Genomic DNA, 19,713 nt, shown 5'->3' with positions numbered 1-19,713 from the left:
ACACAATGTTACCAAATGCTTCTCTCACATTCCTTACCCAAATGCACACAGACTCACAGTGTGATTTTAGACAAGCAACACTATCCTAGGAGTTTACCAAAACTCATTCACTAGTCTGGAAGAGTTAATGGTACTGCACACAATCTACATATTTCACGACTGCAATTTACTGTAAATGCCTGACTCATTTAATGAAAGTATAAGCCATAACTGTCTTCTAATGCTACTAAAACGTGACAACATGACAGGTTTTAAAACAGTTATCTGTCAGCAAATACAAGATTTTCCTAACACTTCTCTCACAGTCGTTCCCAAATGCACACAGACTCACAGTGTGATTCTAGACAAACAACACTATCCCTAGCAGCTTACCAAAACTCATTCACTACTGTAGAAGTGGTAAGGGAACTGCACACAATCTTCATATTTCAGGACTGCACTTTTGTGTCAAAGCCTCACTAATTTAATCAAAGCATAAGCAAAGACTGGCTTCTAATGCTACTAAAACTTGACAACATGACCGGTTTTAAAACAGTTATCTGTCAGCAAATACACGATGTTACCAAATGCTTCTCTCACAATCCTTGCCCAAATGCACACAGACTCACAGTGTGATTCTAGACAAGCACTACTATCCCTAGGAGTTTACCAAAACTCATTCACTACAGTGCAACTGGTAACGGAACTGCACACAATCTACATATTTCAGGACTGCACTTTTCTGTCAAAGCCTGACTCATTTAATCAAATCATAAGCCATAACTGTCTTCTAATGCTACTAAAACCTCACAACATGACAAGTTAAAACAGTTATCTGTCAGCAAATACACGATGTTACCAAAACACATTTCCTCATCTAGAAGAAGTACTACATTTTAGTATAGAAACATAACATAACTCATTTCACAAATTCATAAACAATGACTGGTTTCTAATTCTACCAAAATATAAAAACAACACAGTTATCTGTCTGCAAAGACATGAAAAACACAAATGCTTATCACAAAATGGTTTCTACATGCACACACACTGTCAATAAGATTGTAGAGAAAAAAAGTACTCCCTACACTTTAGCAGGAGAAATACATTAGTCTGATTAAAATCAAAATAGTCTACATACATCCCCTCACAATTAAATTACTCATCTTTCAAGTTCTTTTGTAGATTAAGAAGTATATCAGTCACTCACCATATTTTCTTTTACAGAATCTCTGCACTGTGCACCTCTCAGCAAAAACAAAGAATGGAAAAATGTCCCTTTCATTTTCCACACATATACATGTAAACATCAAATCACAATCCTTCACACATAAACTCAAAAGCAAACACACATTTCTATTGGTTAAACATTTCAACCCTTTCCAACTGAAATACATTTCAACCCTTCCCCCAATCTGCCTTTTGCCTGTTACCATAGAAACAGCTCATGGAACACTGCACTGAGCTCACAGGTCTCAAGTTCAGCACACAATGTTACTAAACAAGACAGGAAGTGTGCTTGACTTTTCAACATATCAGCTTATCATATATAATGTTCCTTACAATCTGTTTTTGTTAACCAATAAGAATCTTACCTTTAAAAAACAGAAATATACACCCTACCTTTCAGTGTAAAAAGTAATCATACAACCAATGATTTCTAGTCTTTTTTAAAAAAACATTGCCGTGGATCCGCGCACCCAACGCGCGAGAATCCGTGCACCCAACGCAATAGGATGCGCGCACCGTGCGCGCATTTCGCCGTTTTTTTTTTCAAAAAAGGGGGCCCCAGGGGGTCCTTCTGGGACCCCCTAAGCACCTCTAGAGGGTCAGAGTATTTCCACTCTGCCCCCTTTATATGTTTTACACACTTATTTCCCTTGCTTCTTCAGCCTCGCTTCTACCGAGGCAGAAAATGGCCGCCAACAGTTCCTGGTTTCGAATGTAGAGAGACACTCGACAGCCAATTAGCATTCAGCGCGCGATCGGGAGGGTGCACGCTTGGTTCGGGGAGGGTGCGTTTACGGTGCGTGTAGGGTGCGCAGATTCTCCGCGGCCATAGATATATATGTACTTTTAACTCTAATTTTCTCAGGAACTACTGAACGGATTCACACCATATATGCAAAAGGCACGAGTCCGAACTGAGGACTACCTCTTTGCCAAATTTGGTGTCATTCCATTCAGCGGTTCGGGCTGTAGCTGCGACTACAGATCCTATGGGAAATTGCATAGGGAAAACGCGTTTTGGGACCCCCCTTTTTTCTCAGCCCCCGCTTCATAAATTACCACGAGACTTTCAGGGTAGGAGCGGAACGGAGCTGGCCAAAAGTTTGGTAAATTTCACGAGGATTCATCAACCGGCGTCAGACTTATTGGGAATAGAAGGTTGCGGATTTCCTATGGAAAATAGGTCCTAACTATAACTACCTACTGGCGACCGCCAGCAGGTAATATATATATATATATATTCACTGAAAAAACATTAGTTAGAAATTAGCATTTAAACAACCATAGAAATTCACTGAAAAAAACATAGGTTTCAGGGACGTGATAGTTAGTTGGACATTTCACTCGTATAAAACCTGAATTTCTATGGTTGTTTAAATACTAATTTCAAAGCATAACGTCCCTGAAACCTATGTTTTTTTCAGTGAATTTCAAAGGTTTTTTAATTGATAATTTCTAACTGTAACGGCCCTAAAACCTATGTTTTCTTCAGTGAATTTCAAAGGTTTTTGAAAGGCTAATTTCTCACCATGCCTACAGAGGTAGGACATGTGAAGAAAGAGGAAGAAAGGCATAGAAAGAAGCAAAAGAAATGCAGAAAGAGGCAACAAAAGTCCAGAAAAACGAAGAAAAGTGCAGGAAGAAGCAAAAGATATAAAGAAAGAACCAACAAAGGTGCAGAAAAAGTCCTTGTTGCAAACTCATCCTGTGCCCCCAACTTTTTGCTGACGGGTACTGGTGGTAACTGACTCTGCCTAACCAGGCCTAGAGCCAGTGCTATGCTAAAATACACTTAGAATACAGAGAAAACACCTACATACACTAGGGTACACTATGGGTTGGGGTACCCCTGTGATTGCCATGACCTTCCCTGTAAGGCCCTAGTACATAATAGGGCTGGGGAATTAAATCTATCTCTAAGTCAGATGTGCAGAAAGATGCTTTTTTAAGTAGTAGTCACGTTTGCAGAGTGGTGGATATAGGGTGCTGGGCCTCCGACCAGCGCTCAGGAATTCCGCTGTGTAGGGCTTACAGGAGGTACCAGTAGCGCTGCTTGGCCTCCAAAGTCCGTCAGGAGTAAATTGGACTTCATCCCCCATCCTGTAGGCTGCCAGGAGGCATGTTTGCAGAGTGGTGGAGAAAGGGGAGCATGTCCTCCGTAGACGTCTTAGCAATCCTACGGTGTGGGACTTACTACAGGTAACAAGTGGTGTAGTTGGCCCCCAACGACAACCTTGGGTCAACTACCCCACCTATTACCTCCAGTAAGTCCCAAACAGCAGGATTGCTAAATTCTCATTACAGGCCACGCCGCCTTTGCCGACCTCTCGGCAAACGTGCTCCCTGGCACCCTCTTGGATGGGGATTTAAGTCCCCTTCGCTCCTGGGGGTCCTTTAGGGATCAACTAGCCTACCTCTTACCTCCAGTAAGCCTCACACAGTGGGCTTGCTGAGAGGTGGACACAGGCCATGCCCCCTTTTTCCATCACTCTGCAAACGCACCCCGTGGCACGTTCAAAGTTGGGGGATTAAGTCCCCTTAAATACTGGGGGTCCCTGGGGGCCAACTAGCCCACCAGTTACCTCCAGTAAGTTTGGATTGTTCGGCAGCCAATCAGAGTGAAGCTCGTGCCTGGGAGGGTTCGCAAACCCTCCCCCGTGCTCAGATACTGAAAGTATTCTTTTTCTAATTTCTCTGGAACTACTGAATGGATGTACACCATTTTAAAAAAAGGTCTCTTTCTGAAACAAGACCTACCTTTTTGCCAAATTTGGTGTAATTCCGTTCAGCAGTTCAAGCTGTAGCTTTGTCTAAAGTTCCTATAGAAATTAACATGTGGAAAACACATTTTGGGACCGAAATTTTCAAGACAGGAACTGACTGGAGCGCCCCATTAGTTTTGACAATTTTGTGAAGATTCGTCTACCGGTGCCACAGATACTGTCAAGGGGGTGCCAAAAATACTTTTCCCATACAATTTTCATTAGGGAGTTTAGAGATAACTACAGCACGAACCGCTGAACAGTATTCCACCAAATTTGGCAGAAAGTTTGCTCTTGGTCCAGAATGAGTGCTTTTTGTAATTTGGTGTAATCTGTTCACTAGTTTGGAGTTAATAAAGAAAAAGGATTTATGTATATCTAGATATGTGGATCCACTGTGGATCCACCGTGGTGGATCCACACACCAACAGTAATGCGTGATTGGCTGAGCACAACATATTAATTGGGATATGGTTCCTGGGGGGGAGATAAAGTGAAATAGGATAGAGGTATCCTGACCCATGGGACGGATGGGTGGGTCAATGTGGGACCCCTCATCAAGAAATTGACCAAAATTAGGGGGGATGCGCGAGTATCTACGGATCATTTGAGGTACTCAGCGTGGCTACCATGTGAATCTGCAATGTATCCAGAACCCCCAAAAAAATACACCCACTCACAGACCCACTCACACACTCACTCATACACCCACTTACATAGTCACACACTCACTCATACACCCACTTACATACTCACACAACCCCTCACACCCCCACTCACACATTTATACAGCCACTCACACACCTACTCAGAGACCTAGAACACCACTCACACAACCATGTACATAACCATGCAACCACTCACACTTCCACTCAAACACCTGTACAGTCACTCATATACCTACTCAGAGACCCACATACCCACTCACAGACCTACAAAGCCAGTCAAACATGCACTCATATAACCACTCGCACCCTCACACACTCACTTATGCACCCACTAAGAGAACCACTCACACCTCCATGTACACACTCATGCAACCACTCACACCCACTTGTACAACCACTTACATACCCACACAGAGACCCATAAAACCACATACCCACTCACAGACCCACACAGCCAGTCACCCACAAAACCACACACATACTCACAGATCCCCACAACCAGTCACACATGCACTCACACACCTACTAACACACTCATGCAACCCTTCACACACCCTTACAGCCACTCACACACCGACTCACGGAGCTCAAAACCAATCACACATTCATTACAGCCACTCACACACACCCACTCAGAGACCCAGAGAACCACTCACAGACCCACACAGGCATTGTAGCGCACCTCACTGAGTAACATAGGGGTTTAATAGTATATGATGATTTTGAGCTCAATGTGGTTGTTTCTTTTTAATGTTATGGGTTTTGAGCAAACAGCGGAATTAATTGTGCACAAGAAACGGGGGACTAATCATTGGAGAGTGTTTTTTAATTTCATTTATGAGAAAAATAGTTTTTTAGATTTTGTGAAACTGTTCATGATACGATATATGTTTTCTTTTCTCTAGAGTTACCCCTGACGAAGGCCGAAAGGCCGAAATGCATTGGGTTAAATATTATAATGAAATGTGCGAATCCGACATGCTGTATTAAAGGCTGTGGCATTATACACACATTTGAACATCGGAAGAACCATGTTTCACCTATTTATCTAAACAGAAAATAAACTTTACAAGGAAATTGATTAAAACGGACTAAAATGGATGAAATTTTTTGGCTTACGATGTTTTTCATCTAACAAGTGGTGGTTTGCATCCTGGGACTGATATGCAAATATCAGCAATCTGACGTATTTCCACAGTGCTTTAGGACATAGCACTTGCCAGGATAGCACCCCGAAATAACTAGACTTGATGAACTTTGAAGAAGCAGGTGTGCGGGACGTATCTAGAATTCAACATTGACCTTATGCCATACACTTCATGGGTAGCCAGGTTCATGTTTACTATGAACCACAGATGAAAGGGTAACCTATCCTGCACATGGTGTTCAATCTATATATACCTCTTCAGGGAAAACCAAGTTCCTCAAGACACTGAAGCCCTGTTACATAACTAATGCCCTACTATGGGCAGTCTTTACCTGTATCAAACCCCTGACAGTCACTGAACCTACATTGAGAAATTAAGTGGATATAAGTAGCAAAGTGGGTCCTGTTAACAATGTTTCCATATGGAGAGAGTTTACTCTGTACCACACTGCTTGCAGACAGTGAAACCCTCATCTGCTAAGAACAGTGTACACTCCATGCAAAACTTGTGTGTCCAAAGACCAACTTTTCACTTGAAATAACCAAGGTGCTAAAGATCATACTACTTGCAGCCATCATACTCTAATGAAAACTTTACAAGTAGCCCATTTTCTGAAGCAAAATAAGCACATGTATATAGGTTAGTACCTGGTGCATACAGTCTTCTATGTTATGTAGAAATTGACATGCTACGACGATTCTGTCTAATAGCTCAAGGCTGCTTACAATACTTAGTATGTAGTACATGGAATCTGTGCCTTGCTAAAACTTTTCTGAAGTACCAAAAATGTGTGGGGAACATAATAAACACAAGTCAACTGACACCTCCACACAGAGCTACTCTTCAATACAAAGATTTATAACATGTTCAATACCTCTACATATCTATGGTGCATTAGAAGCACATGTATTTTGGAACCACTTAATGCTGATTAACTGGACACAAGATGTACAAAATTAGGTAGAAAAGTAATATGGTAGTTACCCACCACTATGTAAGCTATAAAGCAAACTAACACACTGATTGGATGATGCCATCAGTGATGTCATCAATGATGTCATTTGAGATGTCATCAGTGATGCCATCATTTAGTGGTCATATGTGAGGTCATAAGCAGCACATGGCAGGGTCCAAGTTATAATTAGCTCTGCTAAGTATAGCTGTGAAATTTCTGTGTTTTTTTAAGTTCAAAATGTTAATGTTGTTACTGACATTTTCATTATCAGTTATCACCTGTGTTTTCGTAAGGAGCGTTATGAACAACAAGATGTGAGGTCCCTACTTCCTTACACCACCAAGACAGCCCAACAATGTCAAACCACATCGTGGTGAGATGGGGAAGAAGGGAATAAAGGGATGAGAGAGAATACCGGTCCCAGGTAGCCAACTCAGAGAAGTATGTAAGGTCTCAGGTATCTCCATCTGTTCCCTGTATATAAAGAAGAATGCAAAGATATCAGTAGGTGTGGAACCTTTTTATATGTAATGCAAAACCAGTGTATTCGACTTATGTCTGTTTCTTCAAGTATTAACTATCTGTATAATTCCCTTCTTCGGAAAATAAGTGAATGACTGCATACAAAGGATTAGTTACAACTATGGAAACAAAAACATATGCATTTGGAACATATCTTTATTGGGATAACCCTAATAAGAAATGAAATGATAAACACCCAACCTACACAAAAGCAACTGTGTCATGCGTCTAAGTAAAGCCATAAATCATATACAATTTCCAAAACTGGATGTAATGATAAGAAATACAACTAGCAAAACTAGAGTGCAAAAAATAGAGCAGGGCTATGTAATCATTTGACTGTGAAGTATCATGAGATTAAGAAATCTCTCAAGTGTTTTTCCTTTGTCATTCTTTTAAACAGTTTTAAAGTAAAGGCTGGCACAAACGAAAATGGTGTCTTCACAACGCTGTGAACAATTTCAGATAAGTATACACAATAACACTTAGAGTTAGTGCCAAGATCGTTACTGCCAGAGACGAGAGCGATACTTTATATATCTTCCTTTTTATATTCTTTTGCAGGAGTTTTTCCAGAGGTACGAGATCCAGGATGAAGGAAAGAGCCACTGACAGCCTAACGAGCATGGTGGAAGTGAAGGCAACATGAACCGGTAGCAGAGGTGAGTGAATCCAGGGCAGAAGAGACGCACGCGGCAACTAGAACGCAAAACAACCTTCAGACCTCGGCAGACTGCTTTATTCTGACGCTGCTCTGCCCCTGCCACACAAGCGACCGGGCGTGAAGCACGCCCGACATTCACCAATCTATAATGTTACTTTAACTTTTGGATTTTTCTAATGAATTTCTAAGTTTAGAAAAAAAACGGATCTTTTTATCACACCTATTTATAACATCACTTTAACCTTTGGCTTTTCCAGTGAATCTCTAGTTTTTTTTTAACATAAAGTAATATTTTATTACCGTACGTAAAGCCAACCACCTGCCTCACACAACCTAAGGTAATGCGTGGCAGGGGTTGGCCACAGGCCCTTATGTTTTCTAAAGAGGGGGGTCATGTGCCCCGCCTTCCTGAGCCTTATTAGGCCCTGGGGACCCCATCCCAGGGCTGTTTTAGTTTAATTAATGGGGAGGGGGCCACATGGCCCCTGAGCCTTATTAGACCCTGGGGACCCCATACCCCAGGGCCTTTCCTAATGAAAAAGGAGGGGGCTGTGTGGCCCCTCTCTGTGCTATAATAGGCCTTCGGGACCCCATCGACCAGGGCCTTTTTTAATTAAAAGGGAAGGGGGCCACATTGCCACCCTCCCGGAACCTTATTAGGCCCTGGGGACCCCATCGCCCAGGGCTGTTTTTTAATTAAAGGGGGGCTGCATGGCCCAAGCCTTATTAGGCCCTGGGGACCCCATTACCCAGGACCTTTTTATATGAAAGAGGAGGGAGTTTGCGTGCCCCCCTCCCTGAGCCTTGCTAGGACCTGGGGACCCCATCTCCAAGAGCCAGGTATTTTAATTAAAGGGGAGGGGCCACATGGCCCCACTGAGCCTTTTTAGGCCCTGGGGACTCCTTCCCCTAGGGCCTTTTTTAATGAAAGGGGAGGGGGCTGCATGGCCACCCTCCCCGTGCCTTATTAGGCCCTGGGGACCCCAGGACCTTTTATTAATAAAGGGGAAGGGGACTGTATGGCCAGCCTTACGAGCCTTATTAGGCCCTGGGGAGCCCATCCTCAGGGCTGTTTTTATTAATTAAGGGGGAGGGGGTCCGGATGGCCACCTAGCCTTGATAGGCCCTGGGGACCCCATTCCCAAGGGGCTTTTTATATGAAAGGGGAGGGAGGTTGAGTGCCCCGCTCACTGAGCCTTGTTAGACCCTGGGGACCCCATTCCCCAGGGCCAGGTATTTTAATTAAGGCGAAGGAGGCCACATGCCCCCCTCCCATGGCCTTATTAGGCCCAGAGTACCCTATCCCCCAGGGCCACAACTTAAAATAAAGGGGAAAGGGCCATGCAGCCCCCTTCCCCGAGCCTTGGTAGGCCCTGGGGACCCCATCAGGTCTGCAGTTTTTTTTAAATGAAAGGGAGGGGGAGTTGCATGGTCCCCTTCCCTAATCCTTATTAGACCCTGGGGACCTTAACCCCCAGGGCTGTTTTCATCTTATGAAAGGGAACAGAATCATGAGCTGTGTAGTGCTTTTATAAATGAGCCCACATGGTTAGTGTCACAATCCTTTAGTTCCCAAAATGCATGTGTATTGCTATCAGATTTGTACTTGCCATAATAGCGCAATATATCTCTATCTATCTATCTATCTATCTATCTATCTATCTATCTATCTATCTATCTATCTATCTATCTATCTATCTATCTATCTATCTATCTATCTATCTATCTATCTATCTATCTATCTATCTATCTATCTATCTATCTATCTATCTATCTATCTATCTATCTATCTATCTATCTATCTATCTATCTATCTATCTATCTATCTATCTATCTATCTATCTATCTACCTATCTACCTATCTATATATATGTATATATATCTATATATATATATATATATATATATATATATATATATATATATATATATATATATATTCACTGAAAAAACCATAGGTTTCAGGGGTGTTATAGTTAGCTGGACTTTTCACTTGTACAAAACCATTGAAATTCCCCCGTTATAGTTAGTTCAGCTAACTATAACTCGCGCGCCCGCAATGCACTGCTGATGACGTCACATATTACATCACTCATGACATGGTCAGTGACATCACTCATGACATCACTGATGACATCTCAAATGACATCACTGATGACATCACTGATGACATCATCCAGTGAATGTGTGTTTTTCTGAAAATTAAATATGTTTTATATATGTATATCTCAAGGTCGATGGAAGAATAAATGGGTATATAAGTGTGTAAATGGATGATTTGTTTTTGAAAAATTGATTGTGTAACTGACTGATTAAGTGTATCATAGTGAATACATGGCTTAGTGAGTAATGTTTAAATATGTAAATATCTGTATCAGTCTCTCACTTTGTGTATAAGTGGCTGCATGGGTTGGTGAGTAGCTACATGGGTGTCTATATAGGTTATTAGTTGGTTTTTTGAGTATCAGTCTGAGTGTCTGCATGGTTCGGTGGGGGGTATTACGTAGTGCATAGGTGCATGAATGAGTGACTCACTGTTTGTATGTGTTGAACACAGCATGTGTGCAGGACTGTATGGGCGGATGAGTGTGTGTATGTGTGTGTTAGTGAGTGAATGACTGTCTCAATAGTGTCTTTATGAGTAACTACATATGTTTTAAACTAGTATATGTGACTATTGGTGTATATATGTGAGTATATGTGAGAGTGAGAGATTGAAAGAGTTCCTGTATGAATAAGTATGTGTTTCTATAAGTGATTGTTTAAAAGACTAAGTATGTGTAAGTTTCCGTAGAAGTAAGTGTGGTGGTGTGTGTATAACTGTATATGCAAGTAAATGTATGTTTGATTCTTTATTAGCATGAGTGACTATGTGTGTGAGTAACTCTATGGATGAGTGGCATTGTGTAACAGGATGTATAGGTGTATGAGTACATATGATGAGTGAGTACATGTATGAGTGACTGTATAGGACTGTTGGTGAATGAGTGGATGTGTATGTGGATCTTAGAATTACTGAAGAGGTTGTTGTAACTGGTATTGGTATGTCCATTGTTTTGAAAATTTTAGTCTCTATTTTTGAATGTGTGTATCAAAGATTATATTAGGGTGAGAGGAGGTCTGCCACTCTATCACAAGGATGATGTCATCAGTGATGCCATCAATGATGTCATTTGAGATGTCATCAGTGATGTCATGAGTGATGTCACTGACCATGTCATGAGTGATGTAATATGTGACATCATCAGCAGTGCATTGCGGGCGCGCGAGTTATAGTTAGCTGAACTAACTATAACGGGGGAATTTCAATGGTTTGTACAAGTGAAAAGTCCAGCTAACTATAACACCCCTGAAACCTATGGTTTTTTCAGTGAATTTCTGAGGTTTTTAAATGCTAATTCCTAACTATAACGTTCCTGAAACCTATGTTTTTTTCTGTGAATTTCAAAGGTTTTTTAAATGATAATTTCTAACTATGCCTACAGAGATAGGACATGTGAAGAAAGAAGAAAAAATGCACAGAAAGAAACAAAAGAAAGGCAGAAAGTAGCAACAGAAGTCCTCAAATACGAAGATAAGTGCAGGAAGAAGGATAACATGCAGAAAGAACAAAAAGAAGAGCAGAAAGAAGCCTTGTTGCAAAATCATCCTGTACCCTCAACTTTTTCAGACGGATACTGGTGGTAACTGAGTCTGACTAACCAGTCCTAGAGCCAGTGCTATGTTAAAAGACACTTAGAATACAGTGAAAACACCTACATACACTAGGGAACATTATGCGTTGGGGTACCCCTGTGATTAGCATGGCCTCCTCTGTAAGCCCCTAGTATATAATAGGGCATGGGGATTAAAACTACCTCTTAAAACAGGCCACAGGGCGTTTTTGCACACGTTAACTCAGGCCCCGTCCCCTCCCTTCACCACTGTGTAAACACGCCCTGAGTCCGTTTTTAGTTGGGAGATTAAGTTCATTTGAATCCTGAGGGTCCCTAGGGTCCAACTAGCCCACTAGGTACCTCCAGTAAGTGCCACAGAGCTGCGTTGCAGAGAGGTGTAAAAAGTGGCACGGCCTGGACCACCTCTCTGCAATGCAGCTCAGTGGCGCTTACTGGAAGCACTTGGTGGGCTAGTTAGCCCCCAGGGGCCCTCAGTATTGAAGGGAAATTATATCCCCAATTTAAAACGTGCCATAGTGCGTGTTTGCACACGTCACCTCAGGCCCCGTCCCCTCCCTTCACCACTGTGTAAACGCGCCCTGTGGCTGTTCTAAGTTGAGAGATTAAGTTCCCTTGAATCCTAAGGGTCCCTAGGGTCAAACTAGACCACTAGGTACCTCCAGTAAGCGCCACAGAGCTGCGTTGCAGAGAGGTGTAAAAAGGGGCTTGGCCTCAGAACACCTGTCTGCAGCGCAGCTCCCTGGCGCATACTGGAGATGCCTGTTGGGGGCGCGTTTGCAGAGTGCTGCACGGAGGGGGCATGGCCTCCGGCACGATGCCAGTCTTTTATTTATATTAATTTTTTAAGAAGGGGGGCTGTGTGGTTCCCCTTCTTATTCTAATTTATTGGCCCTGATGACCCCATCCCCCGGGCCTGTCTCCTAATTATATTTTTTTTACCCCAATCCCCAGGGCCGCCCACTGTTTTTTATTATTTTTAAAAAATATATATTTATAGACACACCTAGGACATGCTGGACAAACCGTACGTACCTATCACCATGACGATTTGCGTGATATTCATTAAAAGGCTACTATGCATGCAATGAATCCACGTGGAATGTATTTACACCACTAGTGAACCTCTGACATGTCTGATGCCCTACCGTGCCTAATCCCGGTAGACACCCTTGTCGTTTATTTATACAAACATGGGTAGCTATTGACGGGCACATTTAATACACATGCACACCAAGCCATTCAAAGGGGATTCGACAAAAATTCGACCAAAACTATGCAAGAAACCCCCCTCACGGTTAATAAAACACACATCCACTGCCGGATGTGTAATACGTTTTATTTTACTCTCTGGAAAGGGGACGAACATCACTTGAGAGTCACAGCGCGCTCCTGACAGAGCCCAATGCTGTGTTACACCCACCATTGCCTGCCGAGTGCCACACACCTCTGTGTTGTATTCCACTAGCTAGTGCATATGCTATGACACTCTCTAGCCCATGTGCACTGTAACACCACCCCGTGAATATGTCATGCCACACTTGTCTTCGCACGGGTTATATTGCCCCATCTAACGTGCCTTCCTCGATGCCTATGTTATAACGCACAGTGCTATGCCATACATATTACAATCTGGGATCCATATCTTTGTCACAGTGCATATGCAACGTTACACTCCCCAGCACATATTTTATATTACAACTTTAGAGACTAGTTAGGTTACACAACACTGCCCTGTGCATATTACACTCCAAGGCGCATATCGCATAGCACGCGCTAGTGCCTGTGCTATCTCGCGCTCTCCAATGAATCTGTCATTGCGCACAATGTATTGCATATTATATTTCACGCCCGGTTCATCTTATATCACACTTTTTGGTGCATAGTTTATACCATACACTATATCTAGTTTTCATTTTCAATCGTGCTCTCAGGACTATGTTCTATATAACACTGTGTTCACCTACCCTTTTCACGGGCATTACATTTTGCGATAGGGGGTGGAGGGTCAGGGGGTGTTTCTGCCAAGTGAGCCCGGAGTCACAGTCACAAACGTCCTCTTCTTCGTGAATAAAAGTGAGATTATGCTGCATACTTGTTCATATTTTAAGTAGTTCGCACAGACACAATGTTTTAAAAACAATAAAGTTCCTAATACCCGCCTTCTCTGAACAGTTAGCTTGCTGCCCCATCCCCCTCCTCCCTATCCTCTGTTGTGTGAATCCATGGACTAGCCTACTCCCTCCTGCCATGCATGGTCTGATGTGCTGCCACTGCCCTCAATTTAGTATGATGTACCAGTCCACTCCTCCTGCCCTCCATTGCCCAATTCTATGCCCCATCATTGACCTCCTGCTTAAACTCTGTGCTTAGCTTGCTGCCCCTTTTCTCCTTCCCCCTGCCCTCCGATGTCTTTGTGCATGCCCCTGCTCCATCCTTTTTGCCCACCATGTCCCATGGACCTGCCACTCCTATCTACTCTGAGTGTTCTGTTGAGCTGCCACTCCCCTCCCACCTGCCTACATTGTCAGATGACTGTAACCTGTCCCTGCCACCTCCACCCTGCCTGTCCACATGCCATGTCCCTATTCTCTTCCTCCTGTCCTACATGGTCCATTGTACTGCCACACCCTTCTGCCCTCCCTGGTCTGTTGTGCTGCAACTGCTCCTCCTGCCTGCCCCGTGTGGTCTGTTGTGAGGCCCCTTCCCCTGAACTTTCTTGTCTGTGCACAGGTCCTGACCCTCCCTTCTATCCTCCATCGTCCTTTGTGCATGCCCCTGCACCCTCCTTCTTGCCCATCATAGCCATTGTGCTGCCACTAACCCTCCCACTTGCCATGCATGGTCTTCTGTGCTGCCATGGCCCCTCCCACCTTCCCTGTGTAGTCAGTTAGCTGCCCCTGACCCCCTGCCACCTTCCCTCCATGGTCTGTGTGTATGCCATCACAGTCTCACTGTTGCTCTTCATGGTTTGTCTTGCTTCTAGTGCCCATCCTGCCTGACCTCCATGGCTATCTTGCTGCTCCTGCCCTGCCCCCTTGCCCCCAGCCCTCTGTTTACATGTGCAGACCCCTACTCCCTCCCTCCTGGCTTGTCTGTTGCATTGTAATGCCCCTGATCCGTCCCTCCTGCCGTTTATGGTCTGTTATGCTGCAGCTTTCTCTCCTGTTTGTCCATTATGGTCAGCTAGCTACCATTGCCTCTTGCCCCTCTGTTCTCTGTTGTCCATGTGCATGGTCCTGTCCCCTCCTACTTGCTTTGTATGGATTGTTGTGCTGCACTCCCGTCCTGCATGCCCTGTGTGGTGTATTGTGCTGCTGCATACCCTGATGCCTGCCCTGCAGGGTCAGTTTGGTGCACCTCTCCATGTCCCTCCTGTCCTCTGTTATCCAAGTCCATGTCCCTATCCCATTTCCTTCCATGATCTAATGTACCATACTTGCGAACATTTTGAACTTGGTAAGAGGGAGATTTTGAAAAAAAACTGGGGTATTGATTTTCCCCTTTGAGTTACATTGAAAAAGAGGAGATTGTAGACAGGAGACAGATCAAATAAAGCCCATTTGAGCTTAAAAACATTGGACGTTTCCTGGCTGAATTGGGTCTTTTAGCATGTATGGTTGTACTACCATTGCCTCTTCCTTCTGCCCACAATGGTCTATTACATTGCCACGGCCTCTCTTGCAAGTCCTGTATTGTTGGTTTGTTGCCCCTGACCCCCTTTCCACTGCCCTCCATAGTCTGTTGTGCTTCCACGGCCCTTCCTGCCTACTCAGTGTGGTTAAATTGTTGCCTTTGCACCCTCCTACCTGCCTTCAATTTTCAGAGTCCGTGCCCCTGGCCTCTGCCTCTCAACAGTATCCTAATGAACAACTAGATTGCTAACATTCTATATTTATTACAAAAGTGTGGAACGCCATCTTGATGTAATCAAAACTATAATACCTAGAGCATTTCCTTTAGAAATTACATATATGAGAGGGTCTTATTGGCATCAAAATTATGGTTAGTGCTCTAAAAGACTAAAATAAGGACATATTTTCTGAGTTTTCAAATAGCGACAAAGCACTTTTAAATTATTTGTTATCTTTATGTTTTTTTATCCAGTTGACCACTTGATTAAATGTTGCACTTAGGGGAGAGGATGTGGTGTTACTTCCAGAACTGCAGACTTTGCAACTGGGGAACCAGGTTGAAGTTTCTGCTTCAGCGCGACATTCTGTGATTCTGGTCAAATCACTTAGTCTCCCCGTGTCTACAACCAAAATGAATTTGTTCTTGTGTGATGTAACCAATGCTCATGTAAAGCACTCCAATACCTGACAAGTCTGCACTATATAACACTGCAAAAACACAAAATAATAAGTGTAGTGCACACTTCTGTCATTGGGCTATATTTGGGCTATATCTGGGTGATTTTGGGCTACATTTGGGCTCTTTTGTCTCCGGTGGCCATCTTGGGAGATTTATTTGTTATGAAGTTTCCTAATTTCCTCATGTACTGCAGTCTCCTCAGTAGGAAATGGTTTCAGTTTTTTACTTTGATTCCATCATGAAGGTATTCAGATATGTCACACATTTGCCATAAATTCTGAATGTTAGCACTCTAGTTGCTCATTAGATCACTGTAGTAAAGCTACTGCTCACCAGGGAAAACTGCGGCTGGTATTGAAAGTGCATGTTTCAGTCTGCATGTCAGAATTTTTTAATGAAATAGAAGAGGAATTGAGAAGTCACTCAAAATGTGCCCTAATTTTTCTTTCTGCAGCACTAATCATACTTTTTATGGAAAAATGAACCCCCTCATTTTGTTCCGTTTTAAATTAAATGTTTTAAGAGTTACCACTTTAATCCAAGCAAGATGGCTTCAGGTGTGCCATACATTTATCATAAGTAGGACTGTTAGCGCTCTAGTAGTTCTTTGAAACACTCTGGGAAGCTGCAGTAGAACACAAAGGAATCAACTGACAGTCTCTGCCCTTGTTGGATGTACATGTTTTACTGAGAATGTCAGACTTCATTCTCACATGACTGAGAAAGATAATGTGAATTTACAGAAAATAAGCTCTCAGTTTAGCTTATAGATCACCTTCCAAACCTCTGTGGTAAAAGCATGAGAAAATATTTTTCTCTCAATCATGATATCCCAGCAGAAGGCTTTTTCACATGGTGAAATCACCTTAGAACATACCACAATTCCTAAAATGAGTATGGTACCATCAACAAATGATTTATAATGTAACTAAAGTCTTAAAACCTTCTATTAACTGCAATGCTTTTTAGTGAGGTGCTATCATGTATATTGGTCCCAAGATGGCTGCCAACACTTCTTGGATGAAGTGCTGACAGCCAATCAGATCTCAGGATGAGATGTGTGGTTAGGCTCCGCCCACATATATGTATGCTTTTAAATGCTATTTTCTCAGGAAATACTGAACAGATTTACACCAGATCTGCAAAAGGCACTTCCTTGACCTTATGGCTACCTCTCTGCCAAATTTCAAGTAATTCTGTTCAGCCGTTCGGGCTGTAGCTGTGTCTAAAGGTCCTATGGAAAAATGCATGGGGAAAACGCGTTTTGGGACCCCTCTTTTTTCTCGGCCCCTACTTGACGAATCACCCCGAGTCTTGCAGGGTAGGAGCTGAACGGAGCGCCCCATTAGTTTTGAAAATTTCACGAGGATTCGTCAACCGGCGCCAAAGTTATTCAAAATAGAATTTTAAGATTTCCTATGGAAACTAGGTTGTAACTATAACTATCTACTGGCGACCGCCAGTAGATAATATATATATATATATATGTATATATATATATATATATAGATATCCAACAAAAGGTTGCCCCAAATGAAGACACCGCTAACCAGGAAATACTGACACCTTTAATTGCAGATTTCAGCTTACAGAGTCACAGTCTTCCACCAAGTTCCATCAGAGCCCAACGAGTTTCAAGCACTCCTGTGCTCTTGTTCACGGGCAAAAAGGAGAAGAGCAATGGCAGTCCTTCAATAGGGAACACCTGATAACTTCCACCAAGTCCCGCCCCAGTGGGCGTATGCCTGCAAAGCATGCTGGTACTTGGAGTTCCCCATGAGTCTAACCCCTGTGGGTGCTGCTACATTTCTTCCAGTAATCCAAATAAAAACCCCAGTGGGTTTGGGGGGAGCTGTTAGACACTGCTGTGCTGATTTGTGAATATCCAACAACACGGCTATCCCTGGTTCCAGCGTGAATGAATTAACAAACACAGGATCTGCACTCGCAGGAGGGTGTCTTCGCGACTGAGCCAGCCGCTACAAATCCAACAAAAGGTTGCCCCAAATGAAGACACCGCTAACCAGGAAAGACTGACACCTTTAATTGCAGATTTCAGCTTACAGAGTCACAGTCTTCCACCAAGTTCCATCAGAGCCCAACGCGTTTCAAGCACTCCTGTGCTCTTGTTCACGGGCAAAAAGGAGAAGAGCAATGGCAGTCCTTCAATAGGGAACACCTGATAACTTCCACCAAGTCCCGCCCCAGTGGGCGTATGCCTGCAAAGCATGCTGGTACTTGGAGTTCTGAGGTCTAATGGTAAAGAGAAAAGGTGGTATGTAAGGTGAGGAAGAGAGGCCTAATGTACGTAGTGGAAGGGAAAAACTCCAAAACTATGGTCATACAATCACCGTGGGTAACTAACCCCATCACATGGGATTTTCATCCCAAAGAAAATCTCAGAATCTCAAGGGGCAGCAGGGCCCTTTAGCGAGAAGTGACAGCTTAGTGCTGTTGGTATTATGCACCAAGAAAGGGAATGAATCCACAAATGGACATGAAGTGAGTGGGGGTTGCAGTGCTGGTGTGGTAGTAGTGAAAAAAAGGGGAGTGTGTTAAAACTAGTGACGGGACGGCCAGGAGACTTCTGTTGAACAATGCCGTACCGATGCTAGATTAAAAGAAGTGGAGGCAACACTAATCCGGTTTGATCAGTGAAGCAACATATGAGATAGTGGTCGACATGTTTTAGCCGTGGCGCCTAACTAGGCTCGGCTTTCATCAGGACCTGAAAGCTACTGCAAAAAACAACGTGACAAAGGATATAGTGGGCACCCACAACTTGCTTGTAGGGTGCACGTCTCCTCAAATATACACACACCACCCGTACAAACTGGGTGGAAAATGGACCTCCACCTGGCAGCCGCTCAGGAAGGAACACCGCTCTGTCCGTCATTCCAGCCTGGTTCCCCGACGGACAGAGCGGTGTTCCTTCCTGAGCGGCTGCCAGGTGGAGGTCCATTTTCCACCCAGTTTGTACGGGTGGTGTGTGTATATTTGAGGAGACGTGCACCCTACAAGCAAGTTGTGGGTGCCCACTATATCCTTTGTCACGTTGTTTTTGCAGTAGCTTTCAGGTCCTGATGAAAGCCGAGCCTAGTTAGGCGCCACGGCTGAAACATGTCGACCACTATCTCATATGTTGCTTCACTGATCAAACCGGATTAGTGTTGCCTCCACTTCTTTTAATCTAGCATCGGTACGGCATTGTTCAACAGAAGTCTCCTGGCCGTCCCGTCACTAGTTTTAACACACTCCCCTTTTTTTCACTACTACCACACCAGCACTGCAACCCCCACTCACTTCATGTCCATTTGTGGATTCATTCCCTTTCTTGGTGCATAATACCAACAGCACTAAGCTGTCACTTCTCGCTAAAGGGCCCTGCTGCCCCTTGAGATTCTGAGATTTTCTTTGGGATGAAAATCCCATGTGATGGGGTTAGTTACCCACGGTGATTGTATGACCATAGTTTTGGAGTTTTTCCCTTCCACTACGTACATTAGGCCTCTCTTCCTCACCTTACATACCACCTTTTCTCTTTACCATTAGACCTCAGGATTTCTCTGTGTTATATGTATTTCGATGGGGGAACCAATCCTGCGCGGTCTCTAAACTTGCTCCCTCTGACCCTCCGGTGTCTAACCGTCTTGTATTAGAGGTACTTGGAGTTCCCCATGGTGGAAGTTATCAGGTGTTCCCTATTGAAGGACTGCCATTGCTCTTCTCCTTTTTGCCCGTGAACAAGAGCACAGGAGTGCTTGAAACGCGTTGGGCTCTGATGGAACTTGGTGGAA

This window comes from Triturus cristatus, chromosome 11 (genome assembly GCF_964204655.1).
Source record: "Triturus cristatus chromosome 11, aTriCri1.1, whole genome shotgun sequence".
Classification (NCBI taxonomy): Eukaryota; Metazoa; Chordata; class Amphibia; order Caudata; family Salamandridae; genus Triturus; species Triturus cristatus.
Note: the sequence above shows the minus strand (reverse complement) of the source record.